The sequence below is a fragment of the Ptychodera flava genome, chromosome 16 (genome assembly GCF_041260155.1).
Source record: "Ptychodera flava strain L36383 chromosome 16, AS_Pfla_20210202, whole genome shotgun sequence".
Taxonomy (NCBI): domain Eukaryota; kingdom Metazoa; phylum Hemichordata; class Enteropneusta; family Ptychoderidae; genus Ptychodera; species Ptychodera flava.
Genome location: NC_091943.1, coordinates 28,422,564 through 28,440,677, shown reverse-complemented (window position 1 = coordinate 28,440,677; position 18,114 = coordinate 28,422,564). Strand labels below are relative to the sequence as shown.

The window sequence follows — 18,114 nt, the reverse complement described above, 5'->3', positions numbered from 1 at the left end:
ACTCCGCGCTGTGTGCTCAATTGAACTGCCGTTAGAATATACAATGTCTGTCTTTATTTTTGTGATTTGGTTAGTGATTATCCTGAGGTCTGCAAATGTTGCGTAACATCTCCTTGCTCGTTGATTTGTCACTTTGATATAAGACAGGTCAAAGGTACAATTGTTTTACATAACTTCAAAACAGTCAAAAAATATGCAGTAATTTATGTCATACTGTATTACGTCATGCGTCAAGTAGTGTCTGATAAATGTCAATACATGTCGACTCATCATTGATAACTAAGTTTGTAATTTTGTTTAACTCAAAGTCATTCCTTCCATTCAGGGGTCACATTAGTAGGTCAAGTTGTTCTGTTGAGTAAATGCTAAAATTTTCTAGTCTGTTTACTGACTATTAAAGAACCATTAAGATTTGGGAAAGAAGGAGGCGAAGTTTTGGAGTCTCAAAGCATGCAATCGTCATGAAAACAGTTTACAGTTTCGTGGCGTAAAAGTGCAAGGTTACCAATCAGATTGTAACGGGTGCTGAGTCAGCCGTAATACGACGCAGTGTAAAGGTAAAATCATTTCCGATAGGTACATGTAAACTGTCAAATCGACGTTTTTTGTTTTTTTGAAAACTTTCTTACCCCGTAATTGGATTGCAAGTGATGCCAGAAGGATGGTCCAAATCAGTCGTTGTCAATGACTTAGTGTATCCGTCGATGTGTGCAACTTTGATCCACTTAAACACAGCGTCCGTCCAGTATGTATTATTTGTTAACCAATCGACTGTGATACCTTCTACAACCGCTGAAGTACCATTGTAGATCACCCAAGGATCTTGATTATCTCCTTCCAATGATATACCATGCCATGTTCTTGGTGGCAGCATTATTAAAGAATATTCGCGAATCCGCATAATCGAAAGCAAGTGACACGAATTTCTCATAAAAAATGTCAATGATGCTACTATACGTTACTTCGTTTGTTTCTTCTACTTGCTTGTATATTTCCTGTCCAGTACCATTTATGTAGATGATTTCTGTCATATACTTTGTGTGCCTCAGCAATAATAAACCTGGGATGTATTCGTTCTGCTCTGGTCACCGTTGCTATTCTACCTGTTGACATAGGAAATATATATGAGTAGAAAACATTTTAGAGATCGCCAAACACTTGCACTCGAAAGTCTTACTTGTACAGTAAAGTTACTTGTACTACTTCCTGCTGATTCACCCATCGAAAATAAAAGACAAGTCGCAAAAGCGATTAGTATACAGTTTTGATTACGAAGTAATCAAAACTAAGCAAACCCATTTCATCAAAATCTAACAGAGACTGAACTTTGCCTTGTTGTGCCATACAGTTCGTGATTGCCACATTTTATCAAATGTCACTTACTGGATAATAAACTGACAAGTGCTTTTCAAATCATTGTTGATTCGCGTGTCTGGATATTTCAATACAGTCAAACATTATGAACAAACACAGGTTACTTGTTTTAACTGGGCAAATGATGACTGTCAGTCGGCACAGAATTCAAATGCAAACATTCACGTTCTCTTGAAAATAAGTATATAGAATACACATTTGTGTGTTTTGCTAATGATTATTACTGTACTAGTATCTAGCTAGACTTCATGGATTTGAATATCGATAGGCACATCTCTATAAAAGCATCGTGTGATACCAATGCTCTGTATATTCATTTATTTACTCATTTCCCTGTTTGCTGGTCTTTTTTTCTATTGTTACAATGAAATCAGTCAAATACCTCCTGAACTGATTTTTCTTTTCAAATTTAGAATAAGTTCTTTTGCTGTTTAATTGTTTAAAGTCTGCAAGACGTGTGTCTCCTTGCAGTTTGGCTAGGAAGGTCAAGTTTAGAGACAATAACATAGCATGAGGTTAGGCAGAGGGGTGGTGGTTCTCGTCATAGAAATGTTCTGTTACACTTAGCTCCCAAGTCTGAAAGTGTTCATCATATAACTGTCACACGGTATCCTTGGGACTGCCACATGATATCGCCGTGCATATCACATGATAACCGCTCGCTGATGCATTTCGATCGAATGGCGGGTCTGGAGCAATGGTCAAAGAAGTCCACTTTTTGGACAATGGTCACTGATCACTGGTAAATACTTTCGTCAAAGTGAGCGTGCATTTTCTTTCAACAACAGTTTCAACTACCAACCGCGTAAATTATGCAGTGGTCCAATCCACTATCCCTCCAGATTTCTTTGTGGTCATGCATGGTCCAACCTTCCAATTAACAGACGTATTCGCTCTGGCCTGACTTGTTTTCATGTGAAGGCCATCCCGGCCTCAGGCCTCAGTAACTTTTTCACCTAATGAACCATATTTGGCACCTATGTAACATGCACTTTCCAATGCCTTGACAGTACATTGCAGAGCTTATCAGCTGATTAATACAAAACCAGACGGTAAAGACTATATATAAATTATTCCTTCATATTAAACAAGCACAATGTGCTTGTTTAATATGAAATATGTCATATTTCATTGTATTTCATGGGAGCAGAATCTATGTTCTTTTACAGTATCATGGTGGTAAATTGCACTGACTGCCTACAGATTGTACGACTAGGACATTTATTATTAAACATGACGTAGACCAGCTTCCTTCCCTAATTTCCACTCAACGTTATTGACGCTGTCATACTTTATTTGTCAAAAGTGCAACAGAACCTTTTAGCCTTTTCTGCTTTACAACGTGTACCCTACATCGGTTGATACAAGAGAAAAGTATGTCACATGACTCATTGTTGTCGTTGCAGAACATTCGAGTAATACTGATACAACGGGGGAAAGTTGTTTCCGAACATTTTGAAGGTTCGATACTTCATAGGGAGCCGGACGCCAAATAGGGAGGATAACCTTTTGACTTGCAAACTTTTGTTAGATTTTAATGTCTGATATGTCGCAATAAAGTAGGCGTGCGTGATGGCGCAGCATTCTGCACATAGATTATAGCCATGAGTGACTGCTGCACCCATAATATTTGTATGTGGGAAGCTCACGGTATGCGAATGAGTTCGTGATGTAAACATATACAAAAAGAATCGAAAGCTCTTCGGACTATTTTGGTGGCTGCCAACGTGCTGACAATTACGTCGCGATTGTTTGGGTGTTTTTGTAATATCCACTAACGTTTACTTCCCTATTCCTGTCTTATCAGTAACCGTAACCGACCTCGACAAATAGCAAACCTGTCCGTTACTTCTGCATGAAACACGTTTCAGTGAAGCCTCTATCGATAAAATGTTTTAGAAGGGGCCCACCATGCACGTTTAGGGGCAAACGCTCATTTTATACGAGGTACCACTAAAAGGGTATATTAGTAAAGGTTTAGTGCGTAAATGAAGCCCTCTTCGATAAAATGTTTTACAGAGGACCCATCATACGCTTTGTTGGCCGATTACTCATTTTATACGAAGTATCACTAGAAGATGTATTGTTATACGATCCGTCCATAAATTGCTGTTTTGGGGTTTATTTACTCTTCGGTGAAGATATCCCTTAAAAGGAGATAAAGTCGCTTATTTTTGAGCTATTTTACATGAATTTTCTATGATAAGAAACTTTGCTTCAGCCAAACAAGATTCGCACTAAAACATTATTGTCTTTACCACGAAATGAAATTCAGTGAAAATTTTTGTCGTGTATGGCTTAATACACAATGAATTTACACTGGCAACTTCCATTTGTTTATCATTTACATAAAGATAGCTGCTTTCACTTCAGTATTTGCACTGTTCGTTGTCATAGCAAAGCGAGTCAGAATGTTGGGAGTAGTTAATTTGAAAGTTTAGAGGTCACAAATAAATCACGTGTTCACATTAGCAAGCGGGTACTTTTTTACTTTTTCAAGTTATGTGTCGACAATATTTTGTACATTTAGTTATGCAAGAATTCATTGTATTCTTGATATCAAAACAGATCAAAAAACGAAATTGTTCCTTTAATATTACGTATTTCTCAAAAGTTTCGCAATATCTTTAATCATCGTCATGAACTTCCTAGTCGTTCGACCGGTCGGCAATGACTGCAATACATCTTGAAAGTTTATGATAAAGCATAAAACCATTGATTCTATTCCTGTACAATGTTAAACATTTGCTCTTTGAATATAAAGGAATGAGATCAGCATTTTTTGTCTGGTAGTTTCATAATGAGGTCAAGGCATTGCAAATAGAGGAAGATTGACAATAATGAAGGTATAACACGCGTCGAAACTGATAGACTTTTACCAAGGAAACTGTCAACCGTTCTTTTTCAAAATCAAGGATAAAGACCCAGGGATCACCGTAAATATTTTGGTAGTAACGAGACATTACCTAAGATTAACAGACATTTGAAATTAACAATAGCCGTCATGCTTGTGTTAACCCAATAAAGGGAAATGCAATTTTCAATTTTCGAAAAACTAAGACGGTGAAAAGTTTTCGTTAGAACAAGAATTTCGATATGAGCCGAACAAGCAGTAGACCAGAAAAGAAATAAGAGTCGGAATATCTGTCTCCGAGGCGCATTCATTCTTAAGAAGTAAGTTGCAATTAGTATGGAGCATCAATTCCTTTACCGTTAGATTGTGTTTTACAAGGCTACCAGGAGAAAAATTGACGACGGACCATTTCGGACCATTTGAAACTCAAATAAGGATAATGTGAGCGGCTCGCCCGTGGAGTTATTGCCTGCAAACATCGACTTCAGAATCGATGTGGTCACGTTGAACGTCTACATAACGGTTGATGAAAACACTTTATAATGTTGACAAATTAAAGCAAGCCTATTCCCTTTTTCAATTTGGTATACTGGCTCCAGAGTGCTAATAATTCACATTGAATATCCTAATGGTTGTTCTGTTAGTTTTCATTAACACCAGTCATTTTACATGGTTCGGATCGACAATGTAAACAAATGTAATCAGATGAAAGATAATAATGTCTTGTCAAGTAAAGATAAATACCTTGACCGTCAGGTTAAGGTAGTATGCATTTCGAAAGCGAAATACAAACTTTTTTCAAATATTCCTCGGGGAATCTTTCAAGCATTCACTTTCAAGAATAAAAATTGGGGTCACCATGCAAATTATGGTTCTATAGAAATAAATCACCCAAGATTTACCGATATTTGAAATTCAATATGAACACAATTGAAATAATTTGGGATAATTGGATAGTGAAGTATTGTTCGTTTAATCTGAAAATGTAAGCTCATCTGCTTTTCTTTTCAAGTTACACACTTGTTTTACGAGTAATTTGAAATATTGCAACATTCAGTTATGGTATTTAGCAATTTTGGGAAATTTGAACAATACGAAGATCCAATTCTCCCAAATTGGTTCCAATCGTGTTTATTGCTGCCATCCTGTGTAAACTCTATGGAAAAATAAGAGTTTTCGATTTTCGAAACGGTAAGACGGTAAAAAAATTTAAAGAGCTTAACATGAACCCCCACAAGTGGTAGATCATAAAAAAAATTGAAGAAGGATCTGTCCCCGAGGTGCTTTATACCTTAAGACCTGATGTTTTCATTATGGCACCATATCAATGGATGTAGGGCTGGCAAAACAACTGCTGAATTGTCACGAACAAACGATTGTTTTCTGAACAGAAACTCTCCAGGGACCAGAACTAGAACTTTATTAAGTTTTCAACGATCATCCAGTCAGGCCAAATTGATGTACATTACTACCATTTTCAGTAATAGAGCGCGAAGCCACTGCAGTGAACTGCAATAAAACTGCTCACACTAATTACTTTCAGCTGTAGCCAGCTGGCAAAGTCGACAACATTGTATGTCCCATGCAGACAGTTTGTCTGGGGAAGTTGAATTAAAAGATTTGTACATGGACCAGTGCATGGTAATGTTACATTGTATCTTAATCTTGAACACAAGGTGCCAATCGTAAACTCTCATTTACAACTCGAGCCTCAGACAGAGCTAGTTTTGCCTTTGTACAAGCAGACTTTTTGGTCTTTATCAAGTAGCCTTGTTCAACACCAAAGTGGCCACGGCTACAACTGAAACTAGTACTAGTGTAAGCAGTTTTATTGCAGTTCACTGCAATGGCTTCGCGCTCTATTACTGAAAATGGTAATTCTATAGATTGTAACAACCATTCAAACAATTCCAAGACAGCACAGATTCAACAATCCTCTGCCAACCATTATTTCTTATTTCCTATTCTTTCACCTAAACTTCAGAGTTGGTTTCCGTCTTTTGATAAAGTACACCCGCTTCTATTTCTCCACATTGGAAGTAAATTGGACTTTGGTGTCCCATTCAAAGCGTAAGTCTATCTTTTATGACTTGCCTACTTCAAAAATCGCTAAACGACGATACCCAAAACCAGTACGGAGCTTAAATACAAACATGACTTCTCACCTGGCCATGGCACTGTCATCAGAAAAAGACCCGAGCTGATAAGGTGGAAAAGTAAAGTCCCGCGAATAGCGAGGAAGGAGTGTAATACCATCGTTTCTGAACTGCGATTCCTCCAAACGAGAACGCTTGCCAAGATTTCGCCTCAAGGGTCCTTCTCCGATCACGAATACGAGCATACCAATACGAGAACTAACACCGTCATGTCTTGTTCAAAGAGACCCACTTGTAAGTGCTGCTATATATCAGGCTTCAAAGCCCACTATAAAAAAACGAATTAGTCAGGAGATTTGTATCAGTAATGTCAAAGTTTGAAACAAGAGGTCAACAAATAAACGGACCACTCATGTAGCATTTGCTGCTTCCAATGTAGTTAGGGAGTCAAGAAAAAAAGCTTTTGACTTGCACATAGTGAGGTATAATACCACCGTTTATAATGTAACACCGTTACAATGTAAACAAGTAGGCTTGTTTAATGATAATTTGTTCCTAGCTCTGTGCGTCAAAAGTAATTAATATGCATATACATACGATTGTTTTACTGGATAGCTTAAAAGCTTACAACAATTACTAAGCCTGAAAATGTCCTGTACTTCAGTGATAATAATAGTCACACATGTGAATCCCATGCATGTAATTTAAATGTTCTCGTATATTATACACTACATTTCTTCTGCCGTCGTGATGAATGTAATCAGCCAAATTTCCTCGGAGAATAAAAGTGTCATTTAAAATCAGGGGAAATACAAAATAATAAATCAAATTTGTAGTTTGTGTAACTTTAAGGCAAGCTAAAATAAGAGCCACTCGGGTTAAGTCTTCTCTCTATACTTGTCAAGTTGGCTGATATGATAATGAAAGTAGATGTGTTCTATGTACAAAGCATTCAACTGAAGACGAATTAATTTTTATTGCAATGTGAGTGGCTAGTATACATTTTAAAACTAAGGCCAGCTTATACAACTGATCATAATTGATTTACAGGTGATCTATAATTTCTGAAATAATTGTTTTTCTCTTGACGTAGTCGATATGGTAATATAATTCTTCAATCAATAACCTCGAATGCGAAATTGCTATGGGGAAACTGGGTACACATTGTTGACAATAAATAAAATACTTCCAACAATTGATAATTACGAACTGTACGGTCAATTCTGTATGACAGTAACTGTAACATTTCGTATTTTTTACCAATAAATCTCCTTCAACCGGGCGCTGATTAATGGGAATATTATTTATGATAAACTTTGACGATTTCAAAGGCTCGAAACAAGTTTACAGTCCGTTTACAAAGCACATAGCGCGGCTACACTTTCTAATGCAGCCGGTCTTAACGACCCTCAGAGACAGAGAACCTGCCAGCCAAGCCTTCAGGAATGGAAAAAACTATGCCCTCTTTGTATTAAGGAGGTACCATGGGGCAGTGGTTAGGGTACTCACTCTCGGAAGATAGTGAAGTTCGAGACTTTGTAAGTCCAGAGTAACGGACTCACTGTCAGAGGATGGTGAGTTAAAGTTCCATTAGCTGTATCTTCTGGCGATTTTTCCGTTAGTTTTGATTGAAATGATCACTGGCTCATGTTGAATAGCCTGTCAAATAACAGAGAATCGCATATTATTCGGAAACATTACGTGCCCGACAACTAAATAACATGTGATTTTACAACGAAAAATTTCAATTTTGTCCGGACAGAAATACAAACTCTGTTGACACGCGGATTCCAACGTAGGCATTCTTCTGCACCTGCGCGAGCCATTTACAGCAATTTAAAAATAAATATTCATTACTTATGCCCGGTACTTACGTCGTAGTCCATTGTCCGAGCACGTTGCGTAGCCAGATGTCTGGCAATCCACGACGCAATGTTGTTTTGATCCCGCAATGAACGTGAACTTGTACATATCGCGTGATCGCGGCGTCAACATTATCTTTGTTCTCCCCAGCATGCTGAGCATGCCAGACGTCAACAAACGAGCTCGGAAGGGCAACACGTTTGAACAAAATTAGCAGTTTTATGTGGCTATAACATCACTAATCATGTTTGTTTCTTCGTAAAACAACATTTTGCAACAAATATGAGCCTCCAACATGGAATTTTCCGAGGTACAAAATGGTCAAAAGTTACAAATAATGGCCCTTTAAGGCACTCCAGCACGATGTTATGCCCTTGAGCCAGGTACTTAACTCCTAATTGCTCCATCGGGTAGTGGTTATTCAAGCCTTAAAAATACTTCGTCGTGACAGTGTGATTTGCATAAATATCTTATAAACAACCATATCTCGTAAAATATGAATACATTCGCATACCTGTACATGTGGCAGTGAGAGACACGGGCTCATTGGCGGTATGTATGAGTAAAGTACCTAGTTATATTCAACCACAGTTGTACGATCGGGAAATGGAAAGCAGCTCCTCTAATTTATTTTACTCGAGGGTTGGTTTTCAAATGTCATTTTCTGCTTTTTATTATCATTTTCTAAGGATTTGGTTGATCAGCATCACAAATTGAACACCTTTTCACATTCACTGCAGTGAAGAGAACTTTGGTATTGTTTGTGCAATAACAATAAGTTCTAATGAGTTAATGGCTGTTCTCACAAACAGCGCGCTTTAGGTACAAACTCCCTTACGGGTGCAAAGTTGTGGACAAACAGCAATTACACGTTGTGTCTGGGTAACAATGCTATTTCCTCTCCCCTCTACCATGATGGAAATCTTCCATTAATATTTTGGCACGAAAAATACCCGAGTTGCTGGCTCACAAACCCGCTTTTTTGTAATTCCCAGCCAATTAAAACAGTTCACATCTATCTATCTATCTATATATCCTCTATCTTTTATCTTTCTATCTATCTATCTTCTATCTTCTATCTTCTATCTTCTATCTCTCTCTCTCCCTCTCTCTCTCCCTCTCTCTCTCTCTCTCTCTCTCTATATATATATATATATATATTATATATATATTATACTACTCTTTGTCTCGTGCCCTTTGTTTGAACTTGACTGCTTAGTTTCCACAGCGGACAGTTTATCAAAGAAGCATACTAATTAATTATGCATTCAAGTTAATGGGTACTGTTTTAAACAAAAGAAGTGTACAAATAACTGGTAAACGGGTACTCTTTTAGACAAAGAAACTTTATTCTGCTGGTAAACCAATACAAAAGAAAAGTCCGCAAACGGTTAACCAATACAACAGAAAAAAATTACATATTCATTATGATAACAGCCGAGTTCACTTACATAATATGAAAAATGCACATAAAGAAACATGTGACGAAAGTATTTTCCGACTACAATATTTACAATATTTCAAAATTTTACTTCAAATTTCACATCACCTTTCACGACATTTATTGTGACAAACGAGTCGGCTGATTTAGTGTCAATTTTGATGGTAGATTGTTCATCGTTTGAGTCTGGTGCTTTACTAATAGTGGCAGTGCTGGATCGTACGTCTTTCAGTTCAGCACTTACATTAATACCTTATACCTTGCTCGACGATGTATCGGTATACTCAGATTTCATCAACTTCGGTTTGGGAGGCTGCAAGGCATCCGACACAGATTTAATTAGATCATCACTGGTCCGTTTGTAGTTTCGTATTGCCGAGCTCCTATGGCCTGTCCGTTCAGCGATCAGTTGCTCGTCAAACATAGAGTGGTGGCCTGAGTGACCTGTCAACAAAAAACGATTTATTAGAAGACAAATTTCCCAATTTTATAACGACATGATATTGTTTTACCCTTGCCAAACACTATATAGAAATAAACCTTGATTACCTTTCCGGAGTGTCCAGTATGATATCCAGATATACCTGCTTGTGTTGTCATTTGTTTGCTATAACTTTGCAGTGTATGGATTCCAATCTTTTGTGAAGAGAATTTAATGTCACCAGTTTTCTTGGAAGTTATTGGTCGGCGATAGAATGGTCCACGTTTTGGAATGTGGGATATATATTTGTTGAACAATTTGACGACACAACGCGGATTGTCAGCCTGAGCATAGTGTTTGACTGTCTTATACTTTTGTCCGGGTTTTCGGTAAAAACCACCCTGGTCTGATTTTGATGGTTTTCCTTGAAATACGACGTATTCACCGGTGGTATCGTGATGGAATGATAATTGGTCTACTGTCAGCGAGGCGTGTTCATCTGCAGCACGTAAACCAAAGATTTTACACATGTAAAAATAAACTGCGTAGCTCAAACCCAGCGCGGTGTTCGTATCAAAAACATGTTCCCATAATTTTCTTCGTCGGCAAGTTAAGTTAAGAGAATACGGCTCTGCCTGTTTCTTTCTGATGCCAACACCTGAATGAGAAAAGCTCTTTCATAACCCCGTCCAAAGTGTTTCTAAATCCGAGAAAGCTAGTTTTACTTTGGTCCATGAAATTTAAATCCGGCCTGTTACATTCATCGCGCAAATACCGGTAAATAGCGCAACAGAGTTGTCGCAACGATTCCGGAGGATAAACCTGGCCGTCTTATCTTCTGCATTCTATTACGAATTTACATAACCAGAAATTCAGCTCATGGGACTGTAAACCTCCGTCCAAATTTGGAACGAATGTATACGGCTCACCGGTTTGGACGACATTAATCATTTTTGGTTTCTTTGCAATTGCCATTCATTCCACGTGGAAACACCCCATTTCGTAGCCTTACGAGTAGCTTTCGGAATACGTTCTTGTTGGTATTTGTGGACCGTTCCGTTGTCAACTGGAGGCGGAAAGCGAAACTATTTCTAGATATTAGTTACTTTGAAATCTTCAGCGTCGTCCACATCTATCTGTGACAAACAATATTCCAAATTCCAGTCAATTTCTGGCAAGTTAGATTCAGAAAAATGAACTGCCATCGTACTAGTGACACAAACGCTCAGCACAAAGAAAACGTGCGGTGACTAGGTCTGCCGACGAGAAACAGGGATGAAATCGAACCATGAGTGCACGTGGCAGAGCTACACCTGCAAATTTGAATAATAAAACTTACCCAATCAACTACCTGATAGTTCGTTGTTTTCTAATCGGCATCTGTTTGTCAGTTTAATTATGAATAAATGCAAATGATTTCAGGTTTCAGCTGCATTGTTTTGCGCTTGAATTTGCCCCGTAAGTGTACATTGTGATGTAAAAGACTTACGTAACTTCAGCTTTAAGATAAGAAGATAATTACCCCGATTTCGAAGAGCACAGGTCACTCCCTTAAACAGGTAAATCATTTGAATACTCATTCGCCTACAGAAAAGCTCCGATTCAGAATCCAAGCTGCTTATGACTGTGTCGTACTGGCACGCATCAGTTATTAATCTACCCACCCTTCTACTTGTTCGTTTATGTTTCTTTTCGATAATAAGTTCGGTTTTGTTGATGTTAGGACAGTGCATTGCACAAAGGTTTACCTGCAAAATAAGTTTAATTTGCAAACCGAAGGCCCATTATAAACACGTAATGTGACTTTATACAGCCTGCATGTATATAAACCCTTTCAATCATACAATCAAAGTTACATCGGTATTTAAGCTTTACTCATCTAAGGTTTATTGAATCTGCTATGCTGTAATATCCATGAAAACTAGTAAATGTTAATACGTCAGTGCGGCAGTACACTCCTCAAAACTTAGCGCTTAAACATTTGCTCATTGTCAAACTAAAGAAAAGCACTAATATATCATTCTCTTTCATACTCCAACGAAATTCAGGAGTTACAGGTTTACAGTACAATTTACCTATACTCAGGTTAAAAGTGACCGTCAACCTTATTTTTACTCCCTTTTGACCCATTGCATTCTTTATTTTCAAAAACAAAGCTGATTTGAAAATTCAATCGCTCCACCAGATTCAAAACTAGTCCTTAAAAGCAGCATGCAGACCTGCAAAATACCGTATAAAATCTGAGAGTCCGAACATAGGCTAGTTCTTTACAGTTCTGACTCGGTAAAAGTTTTAAAACATATTTGAAGATAGCACATATCACTTGTCCCTTTCTTTATATTGGTAAGCAAAGTAATTAGAGGGCGAAAGCATAAGCATATTCCGTGTATACCAGTGTCTTACACTTGATACATGCTTCAATAATGTTATAAATACTGGTACAATATTTTAAAGCATGTGCGAAGATAAAATATTCTTCTGCTCTCAAAACAGTAGGAGCACAAAAGCATGCGAATATGATATGTCACCTGTTCCTCTTCCTCACAGGTGGAACACACATCAATACTGATATCGAGTAAATTAGTTCTAAAACTTACGTGAAGATACCAGATTTCGCTAGCTTTCGTATTTATATTGGTAAAACAAAACAAATATAAGCGCGAAAACATACGTATATGACACATGTACCACAACTTTACAAACGTTACTCACTTCATATTGGCATATATCTTTGTAACGAAGTTCTAAACATATGTGGAGATACAATATTTCGCTTGCAATCTTCTTTATATTGGTGAAGGAAACATGCTCCCTGTATGTTGGTTCGAAACACAGAAAGCTATTGTGGAACTATTATTATAAGGTTGAAAGATAATTACATCAAATTCAACATTCCTGCCAGTTTCGGAATTTACTGGATATAGTAAATATCTTCACGTGACAAATATTAACGAAATATAGTATTTTTCGAAACTTGGCTGAACAGCGTGTACTACACTAGACTCACTTTTGGTGTCTACGAAATGCTAAAAAAACTATGCATGAAACACACTTCTGTAAGGTTCAGAGCATGAAGAAACCAAACTGTAGATATAAAGAAAGGATCTAATTAATTTTGTGATAGAAATCACCAGAAAATCGAGTTTTAGCGGGTGGCTATATGACGCTGGCCGCCATCTTGATCAGTTCTAGACTGACAAATATATGACTCATAAATGATGTTGTGACGTTATGACTGAGTTCATTACTAACGTTATGACTCTTGTCATAACGCACAGTCTAGGTCAAGGTTAAGGCAAATGTCATAACAGCCTCATTGTGATGAAAAATATACTATTTATAGTAATAATTCTAATTAAGTATATATATTTCGGTAAATTCCCTAACTGCCTGCAGAATTCTTGTCATTTTGTGCATAAAGTGCGTGTTTAAAATGACAAGAAATTACATTAAAATGACAAAAAAAAGTTGCTTCTTGACTAACTAATGTCTTTGTCTGCCGATTTTATACCACAGATGTTTTCTTATGTGGATAAGTAACTATTTGTATCAGTAAACTGTCCCTGTAGAATATTTAATACTGTATGATGATACTCTTTAATTCATGTGTTCATTTATTTTTTTACATGGATACTATTTGATGTTTAACCTCTATGTAATATATAGACAGACGCAGTAAACTCTTGAATATGAACATTTAGAATGATAAATCTGAGAAGTTACCAGTTTCAATAAAATGAACATATTTCCGCTTATAAGACACACCAAATGATGATTATTTTTCATGCCGGTTGAAGAACTGGCAAGCACGATTCTAAAGACGAAAATGAAATCTATGTAGCTGCTGCACCGTTAGTATCAGTAGTGATAGTCTCGTTGTCAAAGGGTGCAGCAGGCACCATCATGTCGTCGCCATCTTCGCTCTGTGCATTTAATGGTGCTTCATCAGAAGACAACACTGGCGTGGATTCTTTGTTTTTGAAGTCAGGTGAGGAGACTTCCGTCTTGGAATGTGTACTCAGTGGCGCAGTTTCAGTATCCAAAGGCCGGCCCATTTTGTTCTCGTCGGTGCTCGGGTCGAATATCGACGCTGGTGTCATGTATTCACCGTCTGCTGCACGAAGTTCCATTTCAGTGTAATCACTTGTACCATCTCCTTCTGGTTCCTCCATACCTTGGTTCTCGATACCGACCGGGAAATTTTCAGTAGGTGTGTGATAATCTTCATGTTTCACTGGAGCAGATAAAAAGTCATAGGTATGATGATCAGAGGGGGCCGACACGATGGCAAAGTAGTCAGCAGAGACAGCACCCGCGGTGTAAGGGTCGTCAGATACCGCATTCCATTGCACTTGCTGTGACGTCCCTGCTATACTTCGAACTTTAAGTTCAAAGGGAGTCTGATGGGCGTGTTCCAGTTGGATTGGGGCGGCTGGGGCGGAAGCCGGGGGTGCGGTAGGAGCACCAGAGCAGAGTATGCGTTCTCATTTGACTTGTTTCCTTGGAAGACACCGTCAAATGGAGTTTCAGAGCCTCTACAGCTTCGTAAGATTTTTCTAGAAAACAAAAATAATTTTTAATTCATCAAGATAATCAAAGAAATACACTTTGTAAAGAGATAAGCAATTTTGTTCATCCTGACAGAGGCTCATACAAACTTTTCGAAATAGCAATTTTTATATCCACGGGTTATAAGCATCTATATCAAATTAATTTCAAGCGTGTTTGATTCAAGACTACTTCGACTTGGTTTACTCACTGAAACGACATCTGATAGTCTGCCAAATCACTGTTTGTCGTCGGGTGCCACTTGTCAAATTCATGACTTACGTATAACGTCAAATATCTTCTTTAATTTGGCTTTTGATTTTATAAGAAACGAAGCTCTCAAGAATTATCATTTGCAGAAAAAACAACTTGCAAGTTAAGGAAAAAAAACAACATAGTATTACTAAGAATATAAATTACAGCCCTTCTCCCGGAATATATTTTTCGACAACAAACAAAGCAAGGACGTTAAGTGCGCTACCCTTACCTTCGAAACAAAACGAACAGCACAATCACAGATATTAGAAGAATGATGAGCACCAGACATACTGCAATGACAACGCCATTTGACCCCCCTGTTTAAAGAAACATGTTGGAGTTTATAAGTCTGAAAAAATTGATTTTAAGGTTGAATGGACTTTAGTTGTAGGGCGTAAGAAACACACATTGATCACATTGAAACATTTTGGTTTCTCTTTTATGGAAGAGCTAGCCTGCCTTCTAATCTCGAAAGAACCATAATTTTATTGTTTTTTTATTATGGCTTGGATGGAGATATTCGACGTGCATTTGCATCCTACATAATGATATGACGAAACTACACGGTTGTCCACTTTGCATGGAATGTTTTATCTTTATTTAACAATATGCAAATTAATAATTTTTAATTCTCATTTTATAGTCAATGATGTCTTTATTAAGACATTCGTTAAAATCACTTAGAATGTTTGATTGACAGGACAACGACTTCTTACAAATCAAAGTTGGTTTGGAAGTATCATTTGGTTAGAAGGTATACCTTTTTCATTTCCTGTAGTGGGCAATGGATCGTCGCATACATCACCTTGCCATTCTGATAAACAGGTGCAGTTGAACCCGTCGTCCGTTTCCGTACACTTTCCACCATTTTCGCAAGGTCCGGAGAAACAATGCAGTACAACTACAACAACAGATTATCAACGCTAGTATCAATGTAAGGAAAAGTAATAACTGTCATGTAAAAATAATTTTATGATTATGACTGACATGAAAATTGTCGAACCATATGAAGCGCGCCTTCTCTTATACGCAGATGACGCAGATGTTCAAAAACCTCTCTGATTTTTCTGCTGAGATAGAAATGTAAGCAACGATTGTTTGGTCATTTTTCTCTTTAATCATAAATCCCACTTTTCGACATTAAAATTGCGTTTTGTTCGTATTGTTTCAAATTTGGCATTTTTTATAGAAAAAAAGTTTTACCACAAAGATCTTCGCTCGGTATACTCCACTCGCCCGCTTCCCCACAAGTGACACTGTCCATTGTTATTGATCTGTATCCATCATTGCAAGTGTAGTAACAAGATTCGCCCATTTTATTGTTACAGGGGGCAGCAATGTGTCCATTTGGAATGTCTAAGGGACATCGAGCTACTGAAAATGTGACGTACATGTAAAAAAATAAGTGTCCCAACAGGAAGAAACAATGTCATTGGCAAAGGTGTATACAAAGATTGTAAAGTGCTTTCAACTAGCCAACAAGTTCATGTCTATTGATTCTAATAGAGCAATCCTGAGTTAGTGAAGTAATGATGAGTCATATCTAGGTGTACGTCATACGTATTCAGTTGCTGTTGCCCCGTTTAACCATAATTACTATTTCATGAGCAAACCCCTTTAAAATGAAATAAACTACCAAAACTTGAATTCAAATATCTCTTAAATTAACATATTCGTGTTCACATAATCTACAAATAAACAACAAGTATGCAATACGTTAAGACATTGTGAATTGACGAATGTGAAGTTCCATTAAAATGAAAAACAAAAAAAAACAATGGAAATTTAAAAATAATTACAGAGTCGACAGAGGTCTTGACTACTAATACTCCACTCTCCAGGTTCCATACACGTTACAGGCTCGTCTGTGGCTCTAATGTAGTCGGTATTACACATAAAATCACATGAATGACCATTTCTGTTGTCGCATCCAGCTATCAGTTCGCCATTCTCTATTCTGAGTGGACATCTGAATACTGCATATTGATAACGTATGAAAATACGTACGTCATTTACTGATATACACTCGAACCTAAGTTTCCATTTTTTATTGAGTGTACTAATATGATGATAATAATAATAATGTCTTATTGATATGATGATGTGAGGATACAAGTAAATTAATCAGCTGCATTTTAGGCCACTCAATTTCTATACAGACACAGGAAAAAATTGAAATATAGTTACATTTCCTTCTTTTTGTCATTTTAGGTCTTGCGTGGATAGAACAGTTGATGTTCCAAAAAAGTATTTGGGATACCAATACATAAATAGCTCGAAAACCGCAACGTATTTATAGCTCACTTCAACTATTTGAAAAGGGGCAAAACATCACCTTGTCCATGTTTATCATGCTATAACATCGATGTGTATTATTATCATAGTACTGCTTGTGAATACAAGTGAATTTTGTTATGTCATCGCACCAGATTATTACTGAAAGTATCCGATAATCAAGTGTCCTGGTCTCAGACGTTCTCTTCACAATGACAAATTCCCTTGCATTGCCACAACTGTAGAAATTAATAACAGTAATGTACTCTACCGACCCATAACGGACTCAAACAAACTTTGCACTCTATAATGTACTCCGCTTCGCCTCGTACATTATGTCATGCAAAGTTCGCTTTCCATTGTGGGCCGAGAGGGGTATGTTGCTTTAATAGCTCGCGTAGCGGACCGCCGAAGGCGGCCGCAAGTGGCTCACTGATAGCATGCGTCATTTACAGCACGATAAGCTAGAAGACTTGACCGCATGGTTTCTGCCATTGCAATCCCATGGGTCTTGTGATTACGTCATCGGTAACGGCCCAGCTTCGATAGTTTTGTTTTATTTTAGCAAAATTTGAAAGTAATAAAGTTATAAAACTACTATTACTACATTAAAAATGAATATAAATATAATAAAACACATACATATATTTTCGCTTTGGACAATACATATCACACTGTTCGTTAGCATCAGCCGCGCATGCGTGCGCTCCACGCGCGCTGGCAGCCGTCTTCCGTCAAAGGTCATCGGGTAGCGGTCTCATGTTAACGTCGCGATACTTTCCCGGGAGGCTTGCACAGATTTCGTGACGTTAACATGAGACAACTATCGTTCATTGCCTCGGTCACCACCGACGCCGTAGCACAAAGTACGCCACAGTGCTGAGTAGTTCGACGCTGACTAGTACGCGGCTATCAACAACTGTGATACGAGGATTATCTAAAAATTATTTGTCCATGCCAAACTACTACAAAAAGTGAACTGTCA

The 18,114-nt window shown here is 37.7% G+C and overlaps 1 protein-coding gene across 1 annotated transcript in view; it reads right to left on the bottom strand.

The window, feature by feature from the left end:
• LOC139114473 (pro-epidermal growth factor-like) overlaps positions 1–6,616 on the bottom strand; it is a 30,603-nt gene extending 23,987 nt beyond the window's left edge. Inside the window, exons 1-2 of the mRNA XM_070676231.1 lie at positions 6,394–6,616; positions 630–1,103 (exon numbers count right to left, since the gene is read on the bottom strand). The gene's annotated coding sequence lies outside the window, so the exon portion shown is untranslated. The remainder of the gene's footprint in view (positions 1–629; positions 1,104–6,393) is intronic.
• Between the last annotated feature and the right edge of the window lie 11,498 nt (positions 6,617–18,114).